Source organism: Echinops telfairi, unplaced genomic scaffold, assembly GCF_000313985.2.
Source record: "Echinops telfairi isolate 266 unplaced genomic scaffold, ASM31398v2 ScPeMD7_7458;HRSCAF=8496, whole genome shotgun sequence".
Lineage (NCBI taxonomy): Eukaryota > Metazoa > Chordata > Mammalia > Afrosoricida > Tenrecidae > Echinops > Echinops telfairi.
This window is the reverse complement of record NW_022111358.1, coordinates 8,671,400-8,682,103: the sequence shown is the minus strand read 5'-3', so window position 1 is coordinate 8,682,103 and position 10,704 is coordinate 8,671,400.

The window sequence follows — 10,704 nt, the reverse complement described above, 5'->3', positions numbered from 1 at the left end:
CCTACAAATAAACACACACACACACACACACACACACACACACACACACACACACGGCAAAAACCTGTTCTTATTTGAGCCAGTAGCTGACTGCGTAGCTCACTGGCTCTTATTTTGCACAGGTTCTAGCTTCTCGTGTGATGACCCGAACTCATGAAGAAGGAGAGCAGGAGTTGGACTTGGGGATCGTGAAGCCAGTAGGCAGCCTCCAGTTTCTCCTGTGCCTTCTTACTCATGGCCCCCCATGCCTGGGTTCTCCCCGCCTTTCTGGAACTGGGCCCCGATAGCCCATGAGCGGGGATAGTCATTGCACAGCCCACCCCTCCCTCCACTCTAAGAAGCAATTACAGCTCTGTCAACAAATGCTTATCTTAACCTGCAAGCTGCTGCTTAAAGGAACCTTGAGGCCGAGCCTTTCTTGAAAGGGAAACACAATCCTTTTGTGGTAGGAGTGCCGCGATCATCCTCAAATTTGGAATCTTGGACGTGCTACGTGCAACACACCTAGCATCATTGGTGTAAATAAACATCGGTACGCGTATGCATCCCCTGGTGACCTCTTTCTGGAGCTGTGTGTGACCCCAGGAGGCTTCCGGTTACAAGGAAGTAGGAAAGCAGAATGTAGGGAAGCCCCTCATCTGGGAGAAGCCACATCGTGTCATTCATCTTGTTCTTGGCTGCCTCGTGAGAGCCTGTGGTTTCCACCACCACCACCCCCAGTTCATGGGATCATTTCTTCAAATGCCTCAAGTCCAGAGGAAACATGCAGCTGGGAATCCCTGTGAGGCCCAGCCCCCAATCCCCCAAGGCAGAATTTGAAGGCTACCTATGGGTGCACTTGGGAAAAGAAAGGTTTTCTCTTAAAATAAAGCAGGCACAGGCAGATCAACCAGGTCCGTTCATTGTGTGGAGAGGGTGCTGCTCAGTCAAACACTCCGGTCAGTAGCATCCAGATGAAGAAACCGAATTTTGCCAGTGGCTCCAAAGACTCCCTACTTGTTTCCATTCATCCCCCCCCACCCCCCCCCGCCCCCCAACGTCACTCTATCCTGACCTTTATCATGAGCAATTTATCACACTTCCTTATAGTCGACCACTCAAGTGGGCACTCATCATGACTCTGGGTTTATAGATGTCCAAGGCCATCAACTCTTAGCAACTTAAGTGTCACAGAACAAAACACTGCTCACAATGACTCCCACGACGGCACCCTGCTCCCAATGGTTCCTGTTTCACTATCATTGTCTCCAGGGACAGGTCCCTCCTGATAACATGTTGAGGTAGTTCGTTTATTGTGCCAACCTGGCCAATAAACACATGTGGGGTTAATTGAAGGGCGGAGGGATAAATAGCTTGGTGAGCCTCACCTTTCTAGTTCACGGGTCTCTTGCTTTCTGATGGTCGGACCAGGGTGCAGCTGCCTTAGCCAGTTCCCTGCTTCAGCTGGAAAGGCTCACTTCCTGCAAGACATCCCTGAGGAGAAGCCACATAGACCTACCCAGATGCAGCCCTGGGTGCTGGAGCAGCCGCATGGAGACCCCTGCCAGCGCTGAGATGCTTAACACTTTCACTGATTTGGCTTTCCTCCTGCAGTCAGCATCATAGTGTGTATTTTGTGAGATAGAGGAGGACTTTGTGGATTGGTGTCGGACATATGGGTTAATGTTGGACTTGTGGACTTGGGCAACACTGGGTTGGGATGTTTCCTTGATGTGCACTTTAACTTTATATAGAACTCTGTCTTATACATGTGAGTTTCTGTGGATTTGTTTCTCTAAAGTACCTAGACTATCACACATGTCCAAAGCACGGGGGCTGAAATCTCACCACCCTCTCCTGGAAGGAGCATTCTGGTTGTACTTCTTCCAATACAAGTTTGTTCCCTCTTCTGGTGTGTTTCATAGTTTTTGCCAACATCGTCATGCAAAGGCATTGAGTCTTCTTCAGAGCTCCTTATTTAGCATTCCGCTTTCCCAGGAGTGTGAGGTGCCTGACAATTCCACGGGTTGGGTCATGCACACCCAAGTCTTCTAAGTGACATATTCGCTTTCCAAGACTTTAACGAGGTCTTTTACCACCGATTTCTCTGAGGTTATAGGTCACTGATACTTCACCACTCCTTCCTTGGACATGCGTGTTGATTGGGAAGTGAAGGAAAAGGAAATCCTTAACAACTTCTATCTTTTCTCCCTTTATCGTGATGTTGGTTATTGGTCTAGTTTTGAGGAGCTGTGTTTTCTTTATGTTGAGCTATAATCCATAGAGAAGTTCTGTCATCTCTCAACTTTATCAGTAAGTGCTTCAAGAGCCCCTTCTTCCGTTTCGGAAAGCAAGATAGTAACGTCTGCCCATCACAGGTTGTTCGTGAGACTTCCTCCAATCCTGATGCTACGCTCCTGTCCACAGTGCAGCTTCTCAAGTGATCTGCTCAGCTTACAGATTGAATAAATACAGTGGAGGGATACAACCCTGACACACCCCTTTCCTGATTTTAAATTATGCAGTATCACCTTGTTCTGTCTGCATGACTGTCTCATGGTCTATGTACAGGGTCCTCATAAGCACAACTAAGCATTCTGGAATTCCCACTCCATAAATTGCTATGGCCACATAGTCAAATGTCTGTGCATTTTCCATGAAACACAGGTCAACTAATATCTTTCTGGTCACCTCTGCTTTCAGCGCAAGTCCATCCGTCGTCCACAGTCATACCCCTCTTTCCATGTCCTCTTCTGAATCGGGCTTAATGCCAGGCTTCGCCCTGTTGGTATACTCTTGCAACAGTTTTCACATTATCGTCAGAAAATTTTTACGTGCAAATTAATTACATTGCTCATCATTTCTGCATTCTATTGGATCACCTTCTTGGTGGAATGGACACAGATATGGGTATCTTCCAGGCATTGGCACAGATGAGTGAGGATTTCCAATGTAGTCTCCATTTGCTGAAGCGTTGGAATGGCGTTCTGTTCATTCCTGGAGCCTTGTTTGATGCTAACACTTCAGTGCAGCTAAGACTCTTCCTTCAGTGCTGTTAGGTCTTGATCATATGCGATGTCCCAAAGTGGTTCAATGGTGGCCAATTATTTTTAATACAGTGACCATGTATCCCTTCCATTTATTTGATGCTTTATCCATCTTTCGGCATTTTCTCCTAGAACATTTCAGTGTTTCAACTTGAGGCTTGACTGTTTTCCTTCAGTTCTTTCAACTTGAGAAATGGTGAGTGTGTTCTTCTCTTTGAGGGAGTGGGGAGTGGGGAGGGAGGGGAAAATGAGGAGCTGATACCAAGGGCTCAAGTAGAAAGCAAATGTTTTGAGAAGGATGAGGGCAACAGTGTACAAATGTGCTTGAAGCAATGGATGGCTGGATGGATTGTGATAAGAGTTGTACGAGCCCCCAATAAAATGACTAAAAAAAGAAAAAGAAAAAAAGTTATTTGCAATTTATTAAGGTATTGGTCTTGCAAATTGGTCTTACCTCCCAGGTAATGGCCAGGGTTATCTACATCACCAAGGCCACATTTTCCAACCATGGGTCCTTCCTGGCTTTCAACCAGTAATTATCAACACATTTTGATTGCATGTTCAATCAGTCTCTTTGTCTTTGACATTAGTACTTGATGCAAAAAATAAGTTAGTAATTCTATTGATATAATACTTCCCATTATCATACAATTTAATCATTCAGCCGTATTAAGAAGATTTGTGCATTCATCACCACAATCCATTTAGAACCTTTTCTTTTTGTGCTCGCCGTTGTTAGCTCCCCATTTGCCCCACCCTCCCTTATGAAGTCCCATAGGACATTTCCAATCCAGTTATAGTCTCTGTAGACCGACCGATTCTGGATTTCATGTACCGAAAATCATGCAAAGAACAATTCTGGTTGTCTTATCTGATCGTCCTTGTTGTCACTAACAGCACTGGATCTCAGACTCCATCTTGAAATGCCCTCTCCGTCTAGGAAGGTGGCAGCATTCCTCTGCAGTCTGGCATCCTACCAGAGGAGACATAGAGCTGTCTGGTTCAGAATAGCCAATACCTAGCCGCAGCTGCTCACTAATGCCAGGGCTGTCAAATTTTATACTTTTCATTTCATTTCTGGTGGATTTTAATTTTCATACGGAGCCCAAGGGTCATAGTAGGGTCACTTTGGGCTGCTAACCATACGGTCAGTGGTTCGAGCCCACCAGCCATTCTGCAGGAGAAAGACGAGGCTTTCTGCTCCCGTCAGGTTTTAGTCTCAAGCCCCCACAGGGACAGTTCTGATCCTCTTGGGTCACTGTGAGTCCGAAGTGAGTCAATGGCAGTGAACTTGGCGTTTGTACTTTCAACTTTCTTCATTGACTCTTAGTACATTCCATGTCCTGGGTCTCATGGGTGTTTTCACCTGATGCTTCTCATTTTGAGCCATGCCACATCAGCAAAGGAAGGCCCCAAATGGTGCTCCTCCCTTGGCAGTCAGGATGAGTCGGCTTTTAGAAGCAGTGGTTTCCCGCTCACGTGTTGAGTCCCTCCCAGGAGCTCACCTTCTGGCACTATATCCAATGATGTCCCACCGCTCTGGGTAAGTTTTTCACCAGCATTGCTCCTGGGTTGGTCATTGTTTACAGACCTTCTCAGAGAACCGAGCTGGAAAATGCCTGCTTGGAGATGATATACGGTAGTTTCCCACTCAAATTCAGGACTAGCCTCAGTCCCCAGGTGAAGGACATCTGATTTACAGAGGACTCAAGCTGCCCTTTAATGTTATACAAATCTGTCCTCACTTTGAAAGGATGGGACCAATCCCTACTCCTAACAAGTAGCGCTTCACAATCACCTTCACTTCTGGCATGGGCAGCTTTTAAATCATTGTAAAATCTCCCAGTCTTTTCGTGCACTAAAACAAACCCACCACCCGAGTCCATGCTGACGCATAGTGAATTGAACCCCTGTGGGTTTCCAAGACTGTAACTGTTATGGGAGTAGAAAGCCCGGTCTTTCTCCTGCGGAGCTGCAGGTGGTTTTGAACTGCCGACCATGCTGATCGCAGCCCAACCCGTAACCACTACACCAGCAGGACTCCTTCTTGCAATAAAGGAAAGGTCAGTTGGAACTGTATGCATCTGTCTGACTTACCGACCAATTGGACTTGCAGACTTAAAGACCTAGTTTGCTGCCCTAGTATTGCCAATAGGATGTTGTTCTTAGTCTCTTTGCTCTCACACCTGTATCTCTTTTCTTCAAACCTACTCTGCTGGCTTCCTGAGGACTCAAAAAAACAACAACAAACAAACAAACAAACAAAACCAAACTCAGGGCCATCAAGTTGATCTTGACTCATAGTTACCCTCTAGGACAGGGTAGACCTGCCTCTTGAGTTTCTGAGACTGTAATTCTTTACAGGAGTGGAACACCTCATTGTTCTCCTTCGGACTGCAGGCCTGTCAGGAGCCAACTCATAATCCACTCGCGAGGCTCCTCCTTCCTAACGACAGAGGAGTTCAAAAATTAGTATGTCCCAATGACTCCTTCACTCCATCTCACCTGGTCCAGCATTCTCAGGAAGCAAAGCACTTGCCACCCCCATGATGGGGCTACTGAAAATAGAAGCTCTGCCAAGGTGCTCCTCGTTGCACCCCACTTTTTGATAGTTGTGCCGTCTGTACTGTACTGTAGTGCATACTGTACTCTCTTTTAATCTTTATTCAAGCTTCGCTTTGTGAGCAATATGCCTTTTGTGAGGAAACCTGGGACACAATGGATCAGCACTCAGCTTCCAACCCAAAGGCTGGGAGTTCAAACCAGTTGCTGCTCTGTGGGAGAAAACGTGTGGCTGTCTGCTCCTGTAAAGACAACCATCTCAGAACCCCCCTGGGGCAGCTCTGCCCTGTCCTGGAGGGCAACATGAGTCATGAGTTAGAGTGGACTCAAGGGCACACAGCAACAGTGTGCATCTCACGCTCAGCACGGATCCCTCCGTGCGGTGTCTCTGGTTATTTGTCTTGTCTGAAGCTCGTTCGCTCACAGGTCCCTCAAGAAGATATTCATGGAGGGCTAATGTGTTGATACTACCACTTTGTGCCTGTATACTTGGAAGTCAGTTTTTCTCCAAGAAAATCCTCAACATATATTTTCTTAGCTCAACTATCTTAAAACCATCACCATTTGCTTCTGGCATAAAGCATCGCTGACAAAAATCTTCCGGTATCCTAATTTGCTTTCCATTCTAAGCCATTTACTCTTTTTCATTAGATGCCTAGATATATTCGCCCTCTCTGCCCCACCCCACCCTGAAAGTGCAGTAATTTTACTAGACCCTCTCTGTTATTGGTACCGTCTCAAATATTCCGCGCGTTTGTGTTCTTTACATAGGTATGCTTAGAATTTGTTTTTAATTTCAGAAAACGTCTCCCATGCTGTATTTTATAGCATGTGTTCTATCCCCTCGTGTTGGGTTTCCTCTTCAGAGGCTCTATTATGTGAGTGTTGGACCTGCTGAACCCCTGCTGAATAGAGCCATTCTCTACAAATGTCTCTGTGCCTCCTTTGCACATTTCTTCGTGAGTGTTCAGACGGCCCTCCTTTACCTTCCATTGTGCTCAACGCCTTAGCTATTGCATCGTCCTTCTTGCCTGCCTTCTCTGGATCTTCATTCCCCAATGATTTTTTTTCTTTATAATTATTTTCCGCGATTTGTCCTATTGATTTTTAGTTTTTCAAATTCTCGTTTTTGTTGTTTCTGATATCGTGTTTTCAAATGTCTCTTGGCTCATTTGGAAAGAGTGGGGTATGGTTTTTATCTGTTTTGTGGGCATATATTTCTGGCACACTGCCTCTCTCGGTGGAGAAATTGTTCTCTGCTCCTCATCGTTTTGTAAGCTTTTAAAATCTTATAAGACTTAGTCTCTTAGCTCTTATACGATCTTGTGTGGGTTTGGCCCTCAACGCTTTGCTGATGTGTACTTTTACGTTTGTGCAGTTCTCCCCAACTTCTTGAATGTGGTCAGGATAACTCTTCTAACACAGAGCTTGCTCTTTTGTTGAGCGCTGGTGGCAGAGTAGTTCCCTGTGGGACTACTAAGTGCAAGGTCAGGGGTTCAAAATCACTAGCTGCCTTAAGGGGGGGAAATGGGTCTTGCTATTCCCATAAAGCGTTAGAGGCTTGGAAACCCACAGGGTGGGTCTGTCCTATCCTGCTTGTCACCATGAGTCAGAATTGACTTACTGGCAGCGAGTTTGGTTCTGTGATTAAAAATGATGGCTGTGATCTTCTGCCACTTCTAAGTTTCTTCCCTCCGCCTCGTTTTCATCTGGACCGTCTCTTTCTTTTGATTGTATGTGCTTTTCATTCCACTCCTGGCTGATTTATATCAACCAGGAAACCCATCCAGTGGGCCGCTTTTTAAAAACTATATTTGCTCACATTTCAGGGGACTAGAAGTCTGAATGCAGGGAATGATTCAAGAGCAGTGGTTCTCAACCTTCCTAATGCCGCGACCTTTTACTATAGTTCCTCATGCTGTGTGACCCCAGCCATAAAATGTCTTTTGTTGCTACTTCATCACTGTCGTTTTGCTACTGTTATGAATAGTAATGTAAATATCTGATATGCACGATATTTTAGGCGACCCCGGTGAAAAGGTCATTTGACCCGCCAAAGGGGTCGCGACCCACAGGTTGAGAATCGCTGTTCAAGAGAGGGGTTTATCTATTGCAGTCTGTAGTAGCTTGCAGTCCTTTGACTTCCTGGGCTTGTGGATTCATCTGTTTCCATTGTCATCAGGGAACATCTGTCTTCTCCTTATATCTGCTTACTTCTGGGTCTAATCCTCTCCATTTATAAAACAGAAGGGATGCTGTAGTTCTGTTTTGGCGAATAACATTTCTATGTCAATAATGTGTTCACACATATAACCCTTAGGAAAATAAAGCGTGGGAGGAGGGTTTGCAATGTTGGCAAAACACGTTATCGTGCATCATAACCAAAACGCAGTATTGACCCGATGGCAGTGAGCTTGGTGTGTGGGAGGTTTCCAAGCACATCCTACCCTGGTCTGCACCCGTCAGCACAACAAAGAGAACCCCATGTCCAGTTAGGGCTATATCCACCAGGGCTGGCGTTCCAAGACATCATTTGAGAAGGACATAATTCAGTGCATAATACCTACTGACCACTTTCCATCTTTGCTTCTATATTAAAATACCTCCCTGGTCACCTCCTGCAAAGCCTGCTTGGACTGAGTGAGATGCCTCTTGAACATACTCTCACGAGCCCTCCATCACACTTACCAGGAGGCATTATCTGCTTCCTCATTTATCTCCGTTCAAGCTAAAAGCCCCTTGAACTCAACAGGAAAGTCTTGACGTAGTCTGAATTCCCAGCAGCTTGCAGTCAACAGGTAGCCCAACGATTGCCCGTGCGCGTCCCTGAAAGCATAAGGACCCTACAGATGCAAGTCAGGGACGAGTGCTCATTCCTGGGAGCCTCCTGGGGAGCCAGTCAACTGACCCCGACGTGCAGGGTAGAGAAGAGAGAGGAGGCAGGTGCATTGACAACTAGCCTGTCGCCCCTCTCCTCTACTCGGACTCTCTGTCGTCGGGTAAGTTAGGGTATTGCAGGCTTCATCGGGGAGCTGGCATTATGCCTCTTGAGTGAGTGTTCAGACATCCCATTAATCACGGAACTTGGAGGACAGACAAACTTTTTTTCAGAATTTGCTGTCATTGTCACGCTTCAGTGTAAAGAGACCATTGTGGGGTGGAAACATGCTCTGGACAGAAGAGGCCGTGCCTGGGGTGCAAGGCTGGAGCACTGTCCACCCATGGCGAACCGGACATCCTGGACAGCTTCAATCTGCAAGTCCATCTTGTCTGGAGATTATGGATTTACATGCCTGACTCTGGGCTCCTCTTTTCTGCTAAGCCCACTTGATTCCCTTCTGTAGAGCTGTGTCCTTAGAGAAACGTTAAAACCCCATGATTCACAGGCCTATGATCTCAGGAGACACCAAGACAGCCTGGCCACCAGCTCGCTGTAACCTTGGGTGCCCGTCCACAGGCTGGGTTTTATTCTCCTCTCAGAGCGGAACCGTAGGTGGAAACTAGTTCTGGCTCTGGAAATCCAGGCGTTGTCCGATGCCTAAGAAACCTGGTGACACCGTGTCTTAAGTGTTGGGCTGCCAGCTGAGAGGTGGTGATTTTAATCGATCTGCCGTGGCACAGGAAGAAGACGCAGCAGTCGGCTTCTGTCAAGGTTATAACCTTAGAAACCCGATGGGGCAGTTCGACTCTATCCCACAAGCTCATTATGAGTCAGAATCGGCTCGACATGAGGGTGCCCTGCACCTGTTTCCTGTTTGATTGACTACTTAATACTCAAGTCAAGGGTTTCTCAATCCGGCTGCCCATGAAAATGGAGGGCCTTAGACCAATCCATGTCAGTATTACCCAGGTTAAATGGATCAGAATCTCAGAATGGGACTCGAACGTGTTTTGTGTTGTTTTGTTTCAAGTTTCCCAGACATATTAGTTATCTATTGTTGCATAGGAGCTCTGGTGCTGTAGTGGGTACGCGTTGGTCTGCCATCCGAAAAGTCATCAGTTCAAAACCACCATTCACTCCCCTGAAGAAAGACAGGACTTTCTACCCCTATAAAGTGCTCTAGTCTCAGAAACCCACAGGGACAGTTCTACCCTGACCTACAAGTCACCAGTGACTAGCTGGTGTGAGGGAGAAAGACAGTGCTTTCTAACCATAAAGAGTTATAGTCTCAGAAACCCACCGGGGCACTTCTACCCTGTCCTATAGGGTCGAGATGACTTGACTCAATGATGGTGAGAGAGGGGGCTTCCTAAAAGATGAGCAGCTGCGTTTGTGTTCGTTGCAGCTAAGCGTTTGTGGTGCTTCTGTTACCGCAGCACCGAGTAACTGAGACACTGGCCTCAAGTGTCCCCGGGAGCACGCCATCCTTTCCTTGCATATGAGTTACAATGGATACTAATATCCTTATTTGTGTAATGACTCATTTACTCCCACAAGTCTGGAATGTCCTGCGACCAGTGATCTTACACTGTCCTCTGCTGTCCACCCTTCCACCATCACCAGCACCTAACAGAGTGCTTGCACAAAGTAGGTGCTCACCACGAGCTCACGGAAGGAGTGTGTAGGCAGGAGAAAAACAATGCTCAGAGACTCCTGGAGAGGCACCAAAGCTACCCAGGCAAGATAGCAGGGTCCCTGGCTGGACTCATCACGGAGCATTCCGTTGCCCCACTCCACCCTCCCCTGGAATCCCACCATGTGGATTCAGAAACCTGGCATCTCATCATGGACGGGATTCAGAAACCCAGGAGATCTGACAGGGCAGCCAAGGTCTCCTGCTCAGTGGAACAGCCACGTGTTTGCGGTGGTCAAGGGGCCACCTCTCCATCTTTTCATCAGACAGTTATGGTGGCCTCTGGATAGGCTATTCCTTCCTTCCTTCCTTCCTTTCCTTGGAACTTTCTGAATTAGGTGAAGGTTTGCAGAGTAGATCAGAGTCTTACATCCATATTCTGACTCAGGGCCTCCCTTGCCATCTCCTCAAGGCACCACCACATTCGCTTCATTCCCGGGTTCTTCCGTGGTGGATTCCTCTAAGGGGAGGGGAGGTCAATTGTTCCCTGGTGGATTCCTCTAAGGGGAGGGGAGGTCAATTGTTCCGTGGTGGATTCCTCT